This window comes from Typopeltis vanoorti, chromosome 19 (genome assembly GCF_054136105.1).
Source record: "Typopeltis vanoorti isolate ZY-2024b chromosome 19, IOZ_Tvanoo_1.0, whole genome shotgun sequence".
Taxonomy (NCBI): domain Eukaryota; kingdom Metazoa; phylum Arthropoda; class Arachnida; order Uropygi; family Thelyphonidae; genus Typopeltis; species Typopeltis vanoorti.
The window spans coordinates 82,788,835-82,809,581 of NC_143567.1; the positions used below are offsets into that span (position 1 = coordinate 82,788,835).

Consider the following 20,747-nt stretch of genomic DNA (forward strand, 5'->3'; position numbering starts at 1 on the left):
TGTGTGTGTGTGTGTGTGTGTGTGCGTGCGTGCGCGTGCGTGCGTGTTCGTTCCTACATGCTCCCATACAATGCATATATTACATGTAGCTTCCAAGTACTGATTAACATTTACATTTCTAATTTTGTATCAATATTCATATTTATATTTCCAATTTTGTATTAATATTTATGTTTTTTACATCTATATGTACATATTCCGACTTTTGCATCCATATTTATATATACATATATTTACACTTATAATTCATGCAATATCAGTAATTTATGTTACTTTACAACGACTAGTAGTTAATCTTATTGGCAAATTTAATTAGTTCTGAGTAATACTGTTCAATTAGTCTCTTTTGATAACTAATAATTAAGGAATTGACAGCGTAGACTAGGAATATAAATTAAATAAACTTTAATATATACTTTCCGATATTTCGGCAAACGTCACGTTGCCATCTTCTTGGGAACTTAATACAAAGACACGTGTACGCAAGTACTACATAACAGCAAATGAGAAAAGAAGCGAGGACGTTACCGTTTTCCTAAAGTCCTGATGGTGCCCCCTGGCAGGCTATATTGGTAGTTCTTGGCCTTTGGGCTGAAGTTCTTCTGATAAATGTTTCCCAAATTTCGGGCAGTCTCATGCATCCAAATTTGTTGAGGTTTGGCATGTTCCTAAGGGCTGAGGTTGATTCCATGAATAGTCTTTCATTCAAATATGAAAGACTATTCATGGAATCAACCTCAGCCCTTAGGAACATGCCAAACCTCAACATATTTGAATTTGCTGCTGTGTATTACTGTGGCTTTCTTCCACCTTATTCTATGGCGAGTATCCAGAGCGTGGTCTGCAAGCCCAGAGTGGCTGTACTGGTGAAATCGGATGTAATCCTTATGTTCTGAGATTCTGATATTTGCTGTCCTGCCTGTTTGGCCAAAGTAGGACAATTGACAGCTGCAAGGGACCTGGTATACACCAGGTAGGTCTAGGGGAAGTGGTTGGTCTTTAGTGGAGTGGATAAGGGATGCCAATTTTCTATGTGGTCGTAACAAGTGGTCAAGTCATGTTTTTTTAAGATTTTGTTGATTTTTTCCGAGGTGCCTCGGATGTAGAAAATGGTGATGGATTTAGAGTAATCTTTTGTGAAGGGGGGAGGGGTGGATAACTGGTTTAAGTATTTTTTGGATTCTTTTGGGGAGGGGGTAGCCATCGGCTGAGAAAGTGTCAAGGATGTGATTTAGTTCAGTGGTTAGGGCTTGATCATTTGAACAGATTATTTTTGTCCTGTTGAATAGTGTCTTAATAACTCCATATTGTTGTGAGGGGGGGGGTGATGGGATTGTTGGTGAATGTATCTGCCTGTATGGGTGGGTTTTCTCTATACTGAGAAAACCAAGGTTCCATCAGATTGGCAGGTGACTAGTGTGTCTAGGAAGGGGAGGTGATTGTTTTTCTCTTTTTCCAGGGTGAACTTCATTCTAGGGTGTTGGTTGTTTAAGTGTGTTAGGAAGGAGAGGAGTGAATCCGGGCCATGTGGCCAAATAGCGAACACATCATCAACGTAGCAAAGCCATATGGTAGGTTTTTGTGGGGCTGAGTTTAAGGCTTTCTCTTCAAAAGTCTCCATAAAGAATTTGGCCAAGGGTGGGGAAAGTGGTGAACCCATGGCTGTCTATCTGTTTGTAGAATTTTTCCTGCCAAACGAAATAGCCTGAGTTCATTGTAAACTGAAATAGGGCTGAGATATCGGGAGGAAATTTAGCTTGGAATAGCTCTCAGGTTTCTTTGAGGGGGACATTCGTGAATAAGGAGGAGACGTCAAAACTGACCATTATGTCATTATGTTGGAGTGTAAGGTTTTCTATACTGGCTTTGAAGTGGGCTGAGTTTTTTATGTGTGATGGTGTGTTGCCAGTATAGTGTGAGAGCGCTTTGGCTAAATGCTTAGCTAGTTTGTAAGTGGGGGAATCAGTGCCATCCACTATGGGACGTAATGGCACATTTTCTTTATGTATTTTTGCGAGCCCATATATGCTGGGGGGGGGTCTAGAGTTATATGGTTTTAGTCTGTTGGTAATCTCCACAGGCCAAGAAGTGACCTTCTTAAGGAGCCTATGAAGTTTTCTAATTTGAGAGTTGGTGGGATTGTATTCAGTAGGGAGGTAACATATCCATTAGTGAATACAAGTCACTACAAGAATTGAAGAAAAAAACAAAGAAATAGTTATCACCAAGCAGATAAGGGGAACGCCACTATGGTACTCAATCTGAACGACTACACAGGTAAGCTTATAGATCGAGCTACTTACCTCCCTATTGAATACAATCCCACCAACTCTCAAATTAGAAAACTCCATAGGCTCCTTAAGAAGGTCACTTCTTGGCCTGTGGAGATTACCAACAGACTAAAACCCTACAACTCTAACCCCCCCCCCCAGCATATATGGGCTCCCAAAAATACATAAAGAAAATGTGCCATTACGTCCCATAGTGGATGGCATTGATTCCCCCACTTACAAACTAGCTAAGCATTTAGCCAAAGCGCTCTCACACTATACTCGCAACACACCATCACACATAAAAAACTCAGCCCACTTCAAAGCCAGTATAGAAAACTTCACACTCCAACATAATGACATAATGGTCAGTTTTGACGTCTCCTCCTTATTCACAAATGTCCCCTCAAAGAAACCTTAGAGCTAATCCAAGCTAAATTTCCTCCCGATATCTCAGCCCTATTTCAGTTTACAATGAACTCAGGCTATTTCGTTTGGCAGGAAAAATTCTACAAACAGATAGACAGCCATGGGTTCACCACTTTCCCCACCCTTGGCCAACTTCTTTATGGAGACTTTTGAAGAGAAAGCCTTAAACTCAGCCCCACAAAAACCTACCATATGGCTCCGCTACGTTGATGATGTGTTCGCTATTTGGCCACATGGCCCGGATTCACTCCTCTCCTTCCTAACACACTTAAACAGCCAACACCTTAGAATCAAGTTCATCCTGGAAAAAGAGAAAAACATTAATTTCCCCTTCCTAGACACACTAGTCACCTGCCAACCTGATGGAACCTTGGTTTTCTCAGTTTACAGAAAACCCACCCATACAGGCAGATACATTCATCAACAATCCCATCGCCCCCCCCCTCCCTCACAACAATATGGAGTTATTAAGACACTATTCAACAGGACAAAAATAATCTGTTCAAATGATCAAGCCCTAACCACTGAACTAAATCACATCCTTGACACTTTCTCAGCCGATGGCTACCCCCTCCCCAAAAGAATCCAAAAAATACTTAAACCAGTTATCCACCCCTCCCCCCTTCACAAAAAAGATTACTCTAAATCCATCACCATTTTCTACATCCGAGGCACCTCGGAAAAAATCAACAAAATCTTAAAAAAACATGACTTGACCACTTGTTACGACCACATAGAAAATTGGCATCCCTTATCCACTCCACTAAAGACCAACCACTTCCCCTAGACCTACCTGGTGTATACCAGGTCCCTTGCAGCTGTCAATTGTCCTACTTTGGCCAAACAGGCAGGACAGCAAATATCAGAATCTCAGAACATAAGGATTACATCCGATTTCACCAGTACAGCCACTCTGGGCTTGCAGACCACGCTCTGGATACTCGCCATAGAATAAGGTGGAAGAAAGCCACAGTAATACACAGCAGCAAATTCAAATATGAAAGACTATTCATGGAATCAACCTCAGCCCTTAGGAACATGCCAAACCTCAACAAATTTGGATGCATGAGACTGCCCGAAATTTGGGAAACATTTATCAGAAGAACTTCAGCCCAAAGTCAAGAACTACCAATATAGCCTGCCAGGGGGCACCATCAGGACTTTAGGAAAACGGTAACGTCCTCGCTTCTTTTCTCATTTGCTGTTATGTAGTACTTGCGTGCACGTGTCTTTGTATTAAGTTCCCAAGAAGATGGCAACGTGACGTTTGCCGAAATATCGGAAAGTATATATTAAAGTTTATTTAATTTATATTCCTAGTCTACGCTGTCAATTCCTTAATTATTAGTTATTATGTCTAACCAGCGTATAAGCCTCTCGACAAGAATTAGTCTCTTTTGATACTGGTCACTTGTCTCCAGAAGTAATGACGTGTTGCATTAGGGGCATCCATATGGGGAGTCCAGTAGCTGACAGTCATAAAGTATGTTGTCAATAGTTTGTTGGAGTTGTGAACTACAAATACATGATGGTGATTCCCGGATATGGAATCTGTGTAAGTAGTGTCTTAGTTTTCCATGCCCAGTGTGGTTAAACTTGAAGAAATAGCATGTTTTTTCAGCTGGAGTCTGCTTCTGATGCTAGGAAAGAATTCTTTTGTTGATGTTCCTTTTATTGATGTTTTCCATTCTTCTTCCCACAAGTCTAGGCTTCTTTCTTCTGCAAGTGTTTTTATAGCAGATTTCGAGTACTTTTGGTAACTTGTTTCTAGCCGTTCGTTTCTAGCCGCTTCTTTAGCCAACTGATCCGCTCTCTGGTTTCCTGCAACCTCTGTATGTGTGTTCACCCAGCAGAACTTGATTTCCCATCCCGATAGAGTGAGATTCCAAACCAGCTTTCTTGTCTGTTCTATTAACGCTATGTGGTTGTTCTGTTTTTTATGCCATCTATAGTGCTTCTACTGTCACTGTAAATTGTTGCTGTCTTTTGATGAGAGGTGTTAACTTCTAATTCCTGGAGATATATAAGTGAATAAACTATAGCAAGTTGTTCTTTTTGGTTGTTGGAACAGAGAGGATGCAATCTAGAGCAGCATTCTTGTATAATGGACTGCCTGTTATATGCAACAAAAGAACAGCCGACATTCCCTCCAGTTTTGCTTCCGTCAGTGTATATATGGAATTCATCACTTTCAGAGCTTTCCTTATCCTTAATATTTGTTTTCATTGCTGGGTGAGGCCACTTACTATAGTGAAGCGGACGTTTGTAGCAATTTGGATCTGTGTTAGAATTCTTGTTATATCTTCTGGAAGTGACTTCATATATTAGACATAATTCTTGTATTTTCAGGCAGATCAGTGTAAAAGCTGCAATAGTGCAAGCTGCCTTGAAAGATATTGTCCTGTATCCTCTAATTGTATACGGATGGCTATAAGGCATTGAACTCTATTTAGCTTTTGTCTATTTTTTTTTTATTTTAGTGAATGTTTCCAGGCAGGTGCAGCATAAGATATTAATGGTAGTATAGCTCCGGTATATATTGTTTTCAGTGCTCATTAGCCTAATCCCCACTTAATCCTTGCCGACTTTGCTAGAAGGTTCACAATTTGTAAGCTTTTTTCAGCAACATGTGACTTGTTGAAGGTAAATCTTTTATCTATTATTACCCCTAGGTATTTTAGCTCAATGGCTGCCTCGAGAACTTCTCCGTTTAGGAAGACTGTTACAGATTGTTTTGATTTTTTACGTGAGATATGAAGCACTTTAGACTTGCTACTATGTATGTAACTTTCTTCTCGCGTGCCCACTCTGCAATTTTAAAGAGTTCTTCATTGGCCGTTACTTCTAGTTGTAAGCCATTGCATCGCCGAATCATTATCATTGCATCATCGGCGAAAGCTATGACTTTTGTTTCAGTAGTGAAAGGAAGTCTTAATAGCGAGTCATACTGGATGTTCCAGAAGCCTGGTCCACAGCAGGAGCCTTAAGGGCAGCCTTGTTTGACTTCTTTCTTTCTTTACCGCTGTGGTTTTTAATAGCATGGTTGCTCTTTTGTCTGTAAAATAATGTTTTGTAAGATTGAGTAAGTTTTTTGGACATTTTAAATCTCCTAATTGATTGATTATGGCTGGCCACCATGCAGCATCAAAAGCTCCTTGTACGTTGAGTAAGATCAGTACTACGTCCTTTTTTGCTGTAGACTGTCTTCTGTGAATTCTTTTACCTCCATAATTGTGTCTACTGTGCTGGATTGAGGTCTAAATGCATATTGATTGCTGCTTAATAGGTTTCTTGAGTAGACATAGTGCATTATTCGGTTCATCAGAAGTTTTTCTATCACCTTACCAGCAACGTTTATGAGACTGATTGGCCTGTATTTGCTAATTTCGTCGGATGTTTCTTTTCCTGGTTTTATTATGGGTATAATTTTAGAACGTTTCCATTTTAAAGGAAATCTCCCTCTTTTTAGGCATTTGTTGTAAACTGTTGTTATGAATTTGGGGAATTTGACAAACGCTCTTAGTAGTATATCGCTGGTTATTCCATCCTCTCCAGGAGTTTTACTTGGATCCATTGAGCTTAATACTGACTCGATTTCTTTAGTTGTAAATAAGTAGTCATTAGGAGTATCTATGTTTGTTTTCATTCTTTGTCTGTAGGTTTTGTGGATTTCTTCGTCTGTTGATTCATCATCAATGGGAATAAATTTGTTGATCATAATAGCTGCAGTTTCTGCTAAGCTTTTAGTGTAGGTACCATCTGTTTTCTTGATGGTTGATAATATAGGTGTTGACTTATTCTTGCTTGCTGCTAATTTATATATGCAATTCCAAGGATTCGATACTGTTGAAACAGTACAGAATTTTTTCCATGATTCTGTTTTCACGTTTGTAATTTTGGACTGATAGCTGTATTTGGCTTTATAGTAGTCAGAGGATGAGGCTCAATAGATCGCAGTATGGTGGTTGCTCTTCTAAGCACGACATCCAGACCAGTACCTAGGTCGTCTGTGGACGATTTGGTGCTCGCACGTCATACCTGAATGGTGCGGCGTAGGAAGCAGCTGCCGCATAGTCTAAACGGCTGCCTTGATGCTTCCATTCTAGTGGCCTCATCACCAGAGCGATCGCACCATGATGGTACGAAAGCAACTCTGGCTAGCGCTGCCTTTTAACGTGCAAGGCACGAACGGTATTGTTGCAGTGGCTAGACGGGATTCTGACTTAGAGGCATTCAGTAATAATCCCACGGATGGTAGCTTCGCACCACTGGTCACTCGACCAAGCACCTGCGGTTCCTCTCGTACTGAGCAGGATTACTATTGCAATGACTAGTCATCAGTAAAGTAAACCTCATCTGTAATCTTTATCATCAGGTTATACTCTTGTACAGTTTGCAATTGCAACCTTGAGGTTCATCACCCACACTACTACTCTCTTATAGTATACAATTGCATCAACGTTGAGTTCCATCACTCACAAGTCCTCTCATATAGTATACAATTGCATCAACCTTGAGGTTCATCACCCAAACTAGTACTCTCTTACAGTATACAATTGCATTAATATTGAGTTTCATTACTCACAGTCCTCTCTTATAGTATACAATTGCATCAACCTTGAGGTTCATCACCCCAACTTCGCCTATTATAAGGCAGTTCAGACTCTCTTGGCATTGCGTCCCTGTCTCGCATTAAGGACCTAAAGGTGTTCAGTCCTTATGGTACATGAACCTAAAGTCGTTCAGTTCGTGCAATTTCCACAGTATGACTAATAGCCATACTTGCCACTATTATTAATTCTACAGACCTGTGTTATTCATGCTCTCACTAACGTCAGTACAAGCACCAGCCTGGGCCAGGCCACTAGAATTTCCTCTGAAAAACTCTGATTAATCCTTCTTTCTCCAATTCATTGCAAGTTCCTTTCCTTAACTTAGCTTACATACTAATTTACATACTAACTTAAATTAGTAACTAAATTCCCCTTATCCCTATCTAGGAACTGATATATTTCATTCAAAATATCACCATCTTCATTCTATATACTTATTTAGAGTCTTTCTATATACTCATTTAGAGTCTTTCTATATATTCATTTAGAGCAGGGGTGGCCAACCTATGCCGCATGTGCCAAAAGTGGCGCATCGCATGATTAGAAGTGGTGCACTGAACCCCAGAGAAAAATTAAAAAAAATTTTCTATACGATTGATATATAAACACACAATTAACCTACCACTGAATTCTAGAGTGCACACTTATTAATACTTGTTTGATCTTGAAGCAACAGGCATCGGCAAATGCTGACATGCATCACCAGTTACTCAGTCAGTTTACAGCTGACTCTCGTGTCATAATGTTTGATGAACTTCTGATTCAATGTGACTGTACAATCCCGTGTTTTCGAATTTATATGTTTTTATTAACAGTTCTTTAAGTTTAAGATAAGATTTCTGTTTTCATGAAGGCTTAATATAGTTCTGTAAATTTAAAAATAATTTTTTTTTCATTTTGAACGCATATGTCAAGTTCTTTCCCCGCTCAACTAATTTGCTGATTACTGAAACCTGCAATTATTCAGTGTATTTGTGTGTGTGTGTGTGTGTGTGTGTGTGTGTGTGTGTGTGTGTGTGTGTGTGTGTGTGTGTGTGTGTGTGTGTGTGTGTGTGTGTGTGTGTTTATGTTTTTTTTTTATACAATATCTTTCCTTTTTATTTATGTATAGTAGGTTTATTCCTAAAATTTAACTGAACATCAGCAAAGCTTTCATAATGAGGATGTTTGGGTTGTGTATGTGTGATTGCCAGCTGATCGACTGTTTTATGGCAGGAAGCGATCTCGTATTTCATTGGACATAATATATTACGAGAGAGAGAGAGATGAAAACTCTCTATGAAAAAAAAATATATATATATGATTTTTAAACTTATAGAACTGTATTTGGCCTTCATGAAAACAGGAATCTTATCTTAAACTTGTAGAACTGTTTTTGCATGTTCATAATGTTAAAAACGATAAAATAATTTAAATAAATTATTTAATAATAAGCTTTACTTTTTGGGATAATTTTTTTTTACAGTCAGTTACCCATTACTTTGCAAAAGAAAATGAGCAGAAGAAAAGCAGAAGGTGATAGCAAGTGCCAGTTTAATGAACTGTGGGGAAATGAGTTCATATTTATTGCAGGTCCTTCAGGAAAACCGTTGTGCATTGTTCGTGAAAGCACTCTCTCAGATAATAGAAGACATGATCTTAACAGACACTATAGAAAACATCAAGCTGAATTAGAAGAAAAACTGAAGTTAGTTCCTATGTCTGAGTTGTGGAAAGAATATGTGGTTAAGAAAAAGGAAGAAATAAAAAAAAAAGAGACAAAATATATTTGTGAAACGAAGTTGTGAAATTGTGGCAATGATGGAGGCGTGTTATGAAATTTCCTTTGTGTTGACTAAAAAGCACAAGCTTTTCTCTGATGGAGAGGAAGTTGTTAAGCCCTGTCTCGAAAAATTTGCAAAATGTCTTGGTGATAAGAATGTTGAAAGAAAAGTAAACCAAATTGCTCTGTCCAAGCAAACAATTACAAGATGCATCGAAGAACTTTCCCATGATGTTAATGAGCAATTGAAAGTCCATGTTCATGCTTGTTCTTTCTTTTCTTTAGCCTTGGACGAATCAGCTGACATATGTGATGTAGCCCAATTAAGCATTTTTATAAGAGGAATTGATGGTAATTTTAACATCTTTGAAGAACTTATCGATCTTGAGTCACTTCATGAAAGAACAAGAGGGTCAGACATATTTGACAAAGTAAAGTCATGTCTAGAAAATCAACAACTAGATTCTAGTAAGCTCATTAATGTTTGCACTGATGGAGCACCGTCAATGGTAGGTAGAGTTTCTGGGACTTTAACTTTACTTGAAAGGTTTTTAGGTCATTCTCTACTAAAGCATCACTGTATTATGCATGAAGAATCTCTGTGTGGGAAAACTCTAAATTTGAAGCATGTTATGATACCAGTTGTAAAGTGTATGAATAAAATTAGAGCAGGAAGGTTAAACAGAAGAGAATTCAGAGAATATTGTGAACTGCTAGATATGGAATATGGTGAACTCATCCTTCATTGTGAGGTGCTCTGGCTTTCTAAAGGACAAGTTCTCAGTAGATTTTGGAAGCTGAAAGAAAGTGTTCGTAATTTTCTGGAAGAGAAGGATGAGCTGCATGAGGAAAAAGCCCTGTTGTGTGATGAGAAATGGCTATTTGATTTAGCATTTTTAGTTGATGTTGCCAGCCATCTCAATGATCTAAATTTGAAACTGCAGGGCAAGAACAAATTGTTTCCTAGCTTAGTAAATGACATCAGTGCATTCAAAATAAAATTAAAGCTGTTCATCTCCCAGTTAGAAAACGGGGATTTAAGTCAATTTCCACATTTAAAAGAACATACTGAATCTGTTGAAGATAATGGCAACTTTACACAATATACTGAGAAACTCAAATTATTGCAAGAGTTCTTTAACAGTCGTTTTAGCGATTTTGCCGAAGAAGAAGACCGCATACTTGCATTTATAAATCCCTTTTCACTTACCGACCAAAAAATTTTGACGATGTCTAGTAACATACAAATGGAACTTATTGATCTCAGAACCAATTCTTTATTGAAAATGAAATTTGATGAACTTCCATCACTCCCAGATGCTTCTGATATAATTAATTTCTGGCGATCGTTGCCCTGTGAACATTTTCCAGACCTGAGAAAATTTGCTCAGAGTTATATCTGTTGTTTTGGAACTACATACAGATGCAAACAAGCATTTTCATCAATGAAAATGATTAAGAACAAACTACGGTCACGACTGACTGATTCAAATTTGAAAAACTGTTTGATGCTTTCTGTAACTGATTTAACTCCAAACACTACAAGCTTAGCAAAAGCAAAGCAATTTCAAAAGTCTCAATAAAATAATTAATGTTTATCTTATCTTTATATGAAATCCGTTTATTTGAAACTGCTAAGAGTATCTATATTACCATATATATAATAAATCATTTATGCAAAGCTGTTAAATATATCCATATTACCATATTTTTAAAGGGCTGAAAAGTGGTATAAGTTTGCATGGTGCATCTTAACTTAAAAATGAAAAAATTGACGCATGAACTATAAAAGGTTGGCTATCCCTGATTTAGAGTATTTCATAATTTGATGTGTCTACTCAGCGAGTTTCACAATCCACAATCCATTGAGAAACCCAATGCCACTGAGGTTGGGATAAAAGACAGATTCCCTATGTTATATGCTCATAGGGGAGCAGCGAGAATCTTTAGGGCACTCTCACCTCTTCCCAACCCAAGACAATGGAAGTCAGATAGCCAAATTCCCTACGAAAAGCTCATGTGCGTAGATGCATGGGTGGGATGGCAATTCCCTACGTTAAGAGCAGCACATAGGGCATACTCCTTCAGGGCCTCTCTGTGAGTCCAGCTGGACCTGATATATCGCGTTAGCATCATCGGGAATTATCAAGTGTGCTGTTTGCACTCCCCAGGCTTCCCCTGGTGATTTCAGCAGCTATCAATGGACTCACCCCAATGACTAGTACTACTGAAAAAGAAAAATCAAGATGATGTTTAGCTTCTTGGTTATTCTGAGTGTTTAGTTGCTGGATTTTTTCAGACCTAATGAAAGCACATAAATAAGGAAGTCTATATCGGCTTGTTCTGATGCCCAGATTGCTAGGTTCTTGTCTAAGCTGAGCTGTTGTTTGTTGATCCCATTAAAGTGATGTTCTGAGAATAGGCATGAAAATTTTGTTTTTAATACTTTAGGTGAAGTACTTGACGTTAATGTGATGGTTTGTGTTGTTTATTCCGTTTATATTTTTGTTACTGATATTAAAACTTAATATGTGATGATCAGAACAGCTTTCCTCTTCTTCTCATTTCCATTCAGAAATCCAGGGTAAAATAGCATTGTTTGCCAGTGTCAGATCAATGAAGCTGATTCCTCTGGTATTTTCAAATTACTATTACTATTACTATTATTACGGGCAACTCCAGGGAGTCATTAGACTCATCGAGGGAGGCCCCAAATCATATTCATCACAACTATTTGACATTCATACAGTACCTATCATACCTCGCCTTAAACTCATTCACTGTCACAGCATCCACCACAGACTCAGGGAGCGCATTCCACTCATTCACTACTCTAAAAGTAAAGAACCCAGCTCTAACACCTTTACTAACCACACTTTTGCCCAGTTTCCATGGATGTCCCCTAGTCCTCCCACAACCAGCCCTGTTCTCAAAAATATCTTCTGAATTAATTTTATAGAAACCCTTTAGTAATTTGAATGTCTCAATCATATCTCCCCTCCTCCGCCTATCAACCAATTTTTGCAACCCACAAATCCTCAACCTGTTCTCATACGGTTCATTCCACAGACCTGCTATCATCTTGGTCACTCGCCTCTGGATCCTCTCCACCTCCTCCCCATCAAGAAGAAACCTAGGTGACCAAATCTGAGCACAGTAGTCTAGATGGGGTCTTATCAAGGCTCGATACAGAGGAACAATAACATGCTTGTCTCTGCTTGTCAACGTATTCTTCAGCAACCAAGTGATTTGATGAGCTGATTTGGCCACTTTTGCAATGTGTCCCCTAAATTTCAATTCCTTATCTACCAACACTCCTAAATCTCGTGCCTCATCAATTTCCTGGAGCACGGTTCCACCAATGCAGTAAACTGCCTCCAATCTTTTCATCCCAAAATGCATAACCTTACATTTTGCCACATTAAACTGACATCCATTCTCCTTAGCCCAGACCTCCAATCTATCCAAATCATCCTGCAAAAATTTGACGTCATCTGTATTCACTATTGCCCTACCCAACTTCGCATCATCCGCAAACAAATGAACTGTTCCTCTCAGATCCTTTCCTATATCATTTATGAACAAATTAAACAGCAGTGGTCCAAGAACAGATCCTTGTGGCACACCACTAGTCACAGGCCGTCTTGTGGACTCTACTCCTGAGTAAACCACTCTCTGATATCTCTCCGTCAACCACCCTCCTATCCATCTCACCAACCCTATGTCCATCCCCATATGCCCCAATTTACTGATTAGAATTCCATGTGGTATCCTGTCAAAGGCCTTGGCAAGGTCCAGTAGAATCACCGTAAACCCATTACCCTTATCCAGTTCAGCCGTCACTGTGTTATAATACGTGAGCAAGTTACTGAGGCATGACCTACCCTTCACAAAACCATGCTGTCCCCGATACAGTATCCCATTTTCTTCTATCCAATCTTGTATTTTCCTCTTGACTATTTTCTCTAAGACCTTGATAATGACTCCTGTTATGCTGATTGGCCGGTAATTTTCAACAGCAGCCTTGGAACCACCTTTGTGCAGTGGAACTATTTTCCCCTCTTTCCACCCCCTTGGGACTGACCCAAATGATGGAGTGTTACTGTCGTCATTTAGTATGTGTAGTGTGTGTGTAAAATAATTATTTGTATTATTTCCAGGTCTTCTGTGCAGCCAGAAAACTCATAGGAGGCCGCACTCTTCAATATATATGAATCAAAAGCTTAGGTGCTGTTGATTATTCATATTAGTGCTTCGCAGTATAAACAATATCAATATCAAGAGATGGAAAAATAAATTAATTTATTTAACTTGCTAATGTTTTATATTTACTAATATCTGGTTTTCTACTTGCCATCATTAGAGCACAATTAATAATGTCACAGTCACTACACAAAAATTATAAACCATTCAGTTTGTAACTGACATAAAACTAATATCCTAACAATGTGCCCTCCATGGGCCGGTTAACTGTAAAGTTAATCTGGAGAAGCCTGGTCATCTGGTCTCAAAATGAGCTGTTTCTCAGATCTTTGGCAGATTAATGCATCCATACCTGTCAAAGTTGGGGTAGTGCTTCATAGCAGATGCTGATTTTAAAAATAGTCATTCGTACCTGTGGTCATTTCTGTGCAAAATCAATTCTTTTTCCATTTAATCCTATGTGAAGGAGTATTCAGAGCATAGTCTGATAGTCACAACTTGTCATAAAGATTGTTAAATCTTTGAATGAAAGGTTTAAATTGTCATAAAACATTTCGTTCGGGATTTAACTAGGATACAAATAAATTTTCCTAAAGAAGTACTTGTATATAGGTATAAATGAAATTGTAAATAACATATTAGTCCTTTGTTTTGTGAATTCTTCTGTTTTGCTATATTGTTAACTGTCTTATGTATAACTGAAAGGAATTTGATTTTGTGAGAATTATATTAGAACAAGAAAGGTTAGATCGAAGTTCACATTGAAGTAATCGGCTTAAAGACATAACCCGAGGCATTCACGAGGTCCGAGGTGCATGTAAGACATCCACGTGGAGAACATATCGAGGAGAAGATAGTACCGAGTGCAGGGGACTTAGGTGCCGAGCAGAATCAGTGACATAGGGAGAGAGCAGAAACGTGGAGATATAAGAAGAATAGCGGTGCGAGCTTGAAGCTCTTTTTTCTCTTCATCTCCCTTTGGCTTTCGGGTACCGGTAGAAGTGGCATGAGCGGTCGGGAAGGATGATGGTCAGCAGCGGCTAAGCAACCAGGTGGCAATCCAGTCCAGGCATATCTACAGTACAGCTAGATCAGTGAGAACCGTAGCTTCATGCCGAATCATGAGGATCTGTCCAGTCAGAGCAGTCTTGCCCACATTGGCAAGAGGGTGATTCTTGAATGTAGTCTCTAGAGGGTCATATCCAAAGACAACAGGCCATAGAATGAGGTAACAAGCCACGTGCTCACAAAGGACTGATCGGGAGAAGATACCAGCACGAACCAGATGGTCAGTAATGTAAAATCTTTCTAGTTCCATTGTATTCTGAACTAAGCTGAAGTGCAGAAAGGTGCTGATATATTATGTGATAGGACTTGATAATTAGTAACAGGACTCTAGTACTTAACCTATTGATAAATTACTGTAACTCTAAAAGTGCATAGTAGTAGAGTTTGACATTGAATTGTTGAGGTATGCCATTGTCTGTCAGCCTTAGATGAATGAGATAATCAGTAGCTTAATTGTGTTCATGAGTAGAAGCAGGACAACCTAAATTTGATATTGTTTCATAATGTGATGTATTAATTGTAGTTCTATTTTGTCTAGTTAATAATTGTTACGTGCAAGTGCAATTCAGTTAGTTAAGTGAACTTGATAAATGTACGAGCTAAAGAATGAATAAACATTCATGTTTTCTTTACCTTATAAAATTGCCTGATCTCTAAAATCAATGCACTACTCACTAAAATCAGAATCTGTACGAATTCAAACGTTGGGAGATTGGCTACGACTGCATGTAGAATAAGTTTGTTAAGGATTTGTAATTGGGATTGCTGTATGCTAGATTCTAGAATCATAAAATAGTCTGTGTATTAACTCCATGACAATGAGATTTCTCTTATATAGGAAATAAGATGGCGCAGCATTATCAAACAAATTTTTCTTAATTCTGAAAAGGAGTTAATTCTGGATTTTGCATTCAAAGAGGCTTGACTCTAACCTGAGACAGATTCTTTGTCTGCTGAGCTTTGTACTCATACCCAAACAAAGGAACGACCACCGAAAGGATAGGATTTAGCTAAAGCCGATTATAGTAGCAGAGAGGTCAAGGACAGATAAATTACTGTGTTTTTAGGTACTTCTAACTATTTTCGAATGGAGTTGAGTAAGGAGAAGGGAGAGGATTTCTAGCATACCATGAAACACTAAAAATTAAGGAAACAAACAATAATAGCGAAAACTAACAAGATGATGAGAGACGTAATTTTTGTGCTCCTCAAGGTGGATTTAATTGATCTACCAGTCTGTCCAAAGTAGGCCAAACTTCAGGCACAAGGAACTTTATATACTCTAGGATGTGCAAGCAGACAAAGTTGATCTTTAGTCATCTTCACATATAATATTTTGAAAACCAAGAAAAAGATGAAGGCATATAGTTTCATGAGGTGGTTTAAAAGTGGCATGGAGATCATAATTGTAGAGACCTTTAGCTGTCTTTACTGTGTCCGTAATATATGGGATTGGAATAGTTTTGCTGCGATCCTGTGTACTGGCTAAAAAGTTGTTACGAAGATCCATCAGCTCAGTTTTATTGTCTGTCTCATTTGAACAAATAGCCCTGACTCAGTGAGTAAGTAGTTTGAGAATGCTATGCTGTTAGGATCTTGTGATTGTTTGTGTAAGTACCTTCCTGTATGTGTGGATTTTCTATAAATTGAAAAGGATAACAAGCCATTAGGAAGTCTTGTTACTAGTGTATTTAGAAAGGTGAGACAATTGTTACTTTCTGTTTCAGTAGTGAAGTTTATTTTCGGATGCTGGCTGTTGAGATAGGGGTACTTAAGGCAAAGCTATATAACTCAGAGGAGACCTCCACATAGCCTTTAAAGGAATGTGGAGAACTGATCAGGGCTTCTGACCTAATGTCCAATCCACACCTTCTTGTGGTGCACCCTGTTAGGTATCCACCTGGTTACTGAACAAACAAGGATGGGCTGGCAATTTGGGATTTAGCCCACCAAATTGTATTCTTATTGGCTTAAACCAAAATAAAAAATGATGGTACAACATAGCAGAATTTAATGCCAGCTGGGGCATCACCTGGTTAAGCATGGCCCCAGTTGTTTTCGCCAGGTCAAACAGCGAAAAGTCAGCTACTGGACCAAATCCTAAAACCTACCCCAACTCAACATCACCAGAGTTCAAGATCAGTAGCCTGAATGGCATAAGAAGCCTGAATGGCAAAGAAATGGAGCTAGCTGAGGAATTTTATAAATACCAGATCAATATAACAGGAGTGACTGAAACAAAAAAGGCAAAAACTGGAGATCTTTCTAAGCAATAAATACAAAAAGTTATATTTGGGCAATAAAAATCAAGGAAAAGAATGAGTAGCCATAGTATTCAACACTAAATACGAGGCTAATCTTCTTGAATGGCAAGCAGTCTCAAGTAGGGTAATGTGGGCAATATGAAAATGGGGGAACTGCAAAATGAGACTTATTTGTGCCTATGGTCCTACAGGAGGTTCTACTAAGGTAGAATTGGAGGAATTTTTTGAGCAAGCAATTTACACAATGAAAAATGAAAAATTGGTCTCCTTGTTGGGGATCTAAATAGCAGAGTAGGAAATGATTGTCAGACATACAAAAATATATTTGGAAAATTTGGAGAAAAGAGCAAAGCTAATCATAATGGCAAATACCTGTTGGATTTCTGTTCAGGACATGGACTGGTTATTACTAACACAATATTCCAACATAAAAATGTGCACAAATTCACATGGAGGAAAGGAATAAGAAAAGTCTCATTGACTATGTTATTGTTGATAGTGATATTTTATCCCTGGTGCAGGACACCAGAATGTACAGAGGATTTGAAATTGGAAGTGATCACCATTTAGTCTTGAGCAGGATAAAATTGAATTTCATTTTGAAAAGAAGAACACGTGAGAAAGTTTTATAGCGAATATATGTCGAGCATCTCTCAGATGTGAACTGTAGACTAAAATACACATGATCGAAGAAAAAATGAAAGAGTTTGAGAACTGGAACCAAACCTTGGAGATTCATTGGCAAGCCTTGAAGAAAACACTGATTGATTCAGTCAGGGAGGCATGTGGTGAGGTTGTCTGCAAGGATAAATCAGAATTCCATGGTGGACACAGGAAGTTAAAGAGGCACTGAAGGAAAAGAAGAAAGCATATCAAAAATTCCTGGCAAATAAGGCAGAATGCGTGAGGAGTGTTTGCCAGGAGGATCGATAGAAAGGGTGGCTTTGGCAGTTAAGAGAGGTGAAAGGGTGGATGAGATAATAGTGATGGTAAGAACATATGACTTGAGTGGTGGTGTAAATAGGGCAGTGTGAGATGTGAGATTCTTGCTTGAGGTGGTACGAAAGAAGCACAGAGAGGAAAGATAGTGTGTGTGTTGCCTAGGTATGATAATGATGAACTGAGGAGAAGAGCGGTAATATTGAATGACATAATAGCTAGAATGTGTGACAAGAGAGGACTGGAATATGTGGATGCTTGGAGTGCGTTTGAGGACAGAGAGGAATTGTATGCAAGAGACCACATTTGAATGAGGAAGGACGTAGGCATCTGGAGAGATTGCTGTTCTGAAAAAGTCAGTGTGTCCCAGGGAGGATGGTAGCAGGGGCAGCCTCTTGTGGGAATGGGTACTTGGGAGAAGGGGGACAACATCAGGTAACACTGAGCCCAGTGGAGTCTAGAGGGGATAATGCTGGGTGTAGAAACAATGGCATTTATATGGTATGTACTAATGCCAGAAGTATCCAGAATAGGGGAGAGGAATTGGTGGTGCAGATAGCATCAGCCTGTCCAAAAAGCTATTGGGATCACTGAGACATGGTTGACAGAAGAGGGTATAATAACAGGAATCGAAGTTGCTGGGTATAGCATTTTACGGCAGGATAGGAAGGGAAAGCGTGGTGGTGGAGTACTGCTTATGATAAGTGACGACCTAAATCCTCTAAGAGTGGAGGCTTTGGAAGGCAGTGACACTAATGATTTTGAAAGCAAATGGTGTGAGGTAGAGGTCAGCAAGAGAGGATATTTAGTGGGGGTGTTGCTACATACCCAGGAGTACAGTGGGTGGGCACCAGGAAATGTTTAGACAGTTGAGTTTGGCAAGTGCAAGAAGAATGATTGTTATGGGAGATTTTAACTACAGTAGTATAAACTGGGGAGAGGAAGATGCATGTAGCAATAAGGGAATGGAATTTCTAGAATTTTGAGCGATAAATGTCTTAAGCAACATGTAATAGAGGGAACATGAGGTTCAAGAGTTTTGGATTTGGTTATAGCATCAGAAGAGTTGATAATAACTGAGATGACATCTCTCCCACCAGTTGGAGAGAGTGACCGTATGGTTTTGATTTGGAAAATGAATAGACATGCAGGAGTATCAAAGAGATGGGAACGTATGTGGAATTATAAGGCAGGTGATTATAATAGTCTAAGACGTCAACTTGGGGAAGTTTCATGGAGTGAGCAATTGGAAGGCCTGGATATCATTAGTGCATGGGAAATTGTGAAAGAATATTTGTTAGCAGCAATGGTAAGTTGTATACAACGAGTGAACAAGAGGACACAATTTGGAGTAAAGTGGATGACAAACAATACTAAACAGGAATTGCATGTGAAAAACAAGCTGTGGAAGAGATATAAGGAGACAGGTGAAGAGAAGATGCATGAAGAGTATAAGACACAGGCCAGAAGAGTGACTAGTATGGTAAGGAAGACGAAACTGGAATATGAAAGGAGATTAGCCCTAAGATCCAAAGAAAATCCTAGGGAATTTTTTAGATATGTGGCCAGTGGGAGGAGAAATAATTGTGAGGGAATGATATTGTCGGATAAAAATGGGAATCGAGTGATTGATGCAGAGGACATAGTAGAATTTTCAATGAACACTTTATTGGAGTATTTCATCCTAGAGGAGTCAGTTTTAATGCTAGAGGGATAGGGAAGGTTCAAGGTTTAGAGGTACTGGAGGAGAGTGTGTTTCAAATACTAAGTACTCTGGATGTCAGTAAAGCTGTAGGACTGGATGGTATTTCACCAGTAGTTTTGCGAGAATGTGCTAGGGAACTGATAGTGCCTCTGACCTGGCTTTTCAGTGAAAGTCTGGCTGCTGGAAAGGTGCCCATGGAATGGTAGGAAGGTAAGATAGTGCCATTTCATAAGGGCTGTAGCAGACTGGAAGTGTCTAATTATAGACAACTTTCTGTGTCATCAGTAGTTGTTAAGATCTTGGAGAAAGTAGTGAGGGACTGTATACAGCATTGGGCAGATGAGGGTAATGTTATATGTGAGAGTCAACATGCATTTGTGAAGGGGCGCTCTTGTTTTAGCAATATGCTAGCCTTTTATGATAAAATTAGAAGAGCATTAGATGAGGGAAAGGCATATACTGCCATTTTCTTAGACTTAGCGAAGGCATTTGATAGGGTGCCACATGATAAGCTGATATTTAAGTTGCAGCACATGGGTCTGGATGTCAGATTGGTCAACTGGATTCAGGATTGGCTGTCCGATAGGTATCAGAGAGTAGTGTATGGTGGGGCAGTTTCAAAGAAGCAGAGAGTTACAAGTGGGGTCCCACAGGGCTCAGTAATGGGACCTATATTGTTTAACCTTTATATCATTGTCAGTGGATTGCTAGGGGATATTCCGTTGTTTGCAGATGATGTGAAGGTGGGAAGGATTATTAGTAATAGTGCAGATGCAGCAGCCCTGCAAGAGGATTTGAATAAGCTAGATAGATGGGCAAATGAATGGGGGTGTCAGTTTAATGCAGCAAGATCTAAGGTTTTGAGGTTTGGGAAACATCTATGGGACACTGCATACTCTATGGGAGGAGTTATACTGGAGGAAGTAGGGGAGACAAGAGATCTGGGGTTGATGATTGATAGAAACCTGAAATTTAGGGGATATATTGCAAAGGTGGTGAAGATAACACAGAATATTGCTGCGATAATGAGAAGGGCACTGACCTGCAGATTCCGTTGTATAAGACCATGATCAGACCACACTTGGACCATTGTTCTCAGATTTGGTCCCCAGGATTTGAAGGGGATAAATTAACTGTGGAAAGGGTACAAAGGTGGATAACAAAGATAGTTTCAGGACTGTACAATGATAGTTATGAGGATCGGCTGAGGGAATGTGAACTGTAGAGTTTGGTAGATAGAAGAAAGAGAGGTGATATGATTGAGACTTTTAAGCTGTTCAGAGATGGTTAGAGGGTTGACACTGGGGAGTTCTTTCGCTTTGTTGAACAGCGGGAAGGAGTGATGATAAGAGGCCATACCTGGAAGTTATGAAAGGAAACTGTGAACAAGAGGGTGAGGAGTGGACTCTTTGCATGGAATATGGTTGAATCATGGAATGCATTGCCTGATGGAGTGGTGAGAACGAGAACGGTCAATGAGTTCAAGGAGCGGTA

The 20,747-nt window shown here is 39.2% G+C and overlaps 1 protein-coding gene across 1 annotated transcript in view; it reads left to right on the forward strand.

The window, feature by feature from the left end:
* LOC150096303 (calcium/calmodulin-dependent protein kinase type II alpha chain-like) overlaps positions 1 to 20,747 on the forward strand; it is a 736,535-nt gene that overhangs the window by 64,288 nt on the left and 651,500 nt on the right. The window lies entirely within an intron of this gene.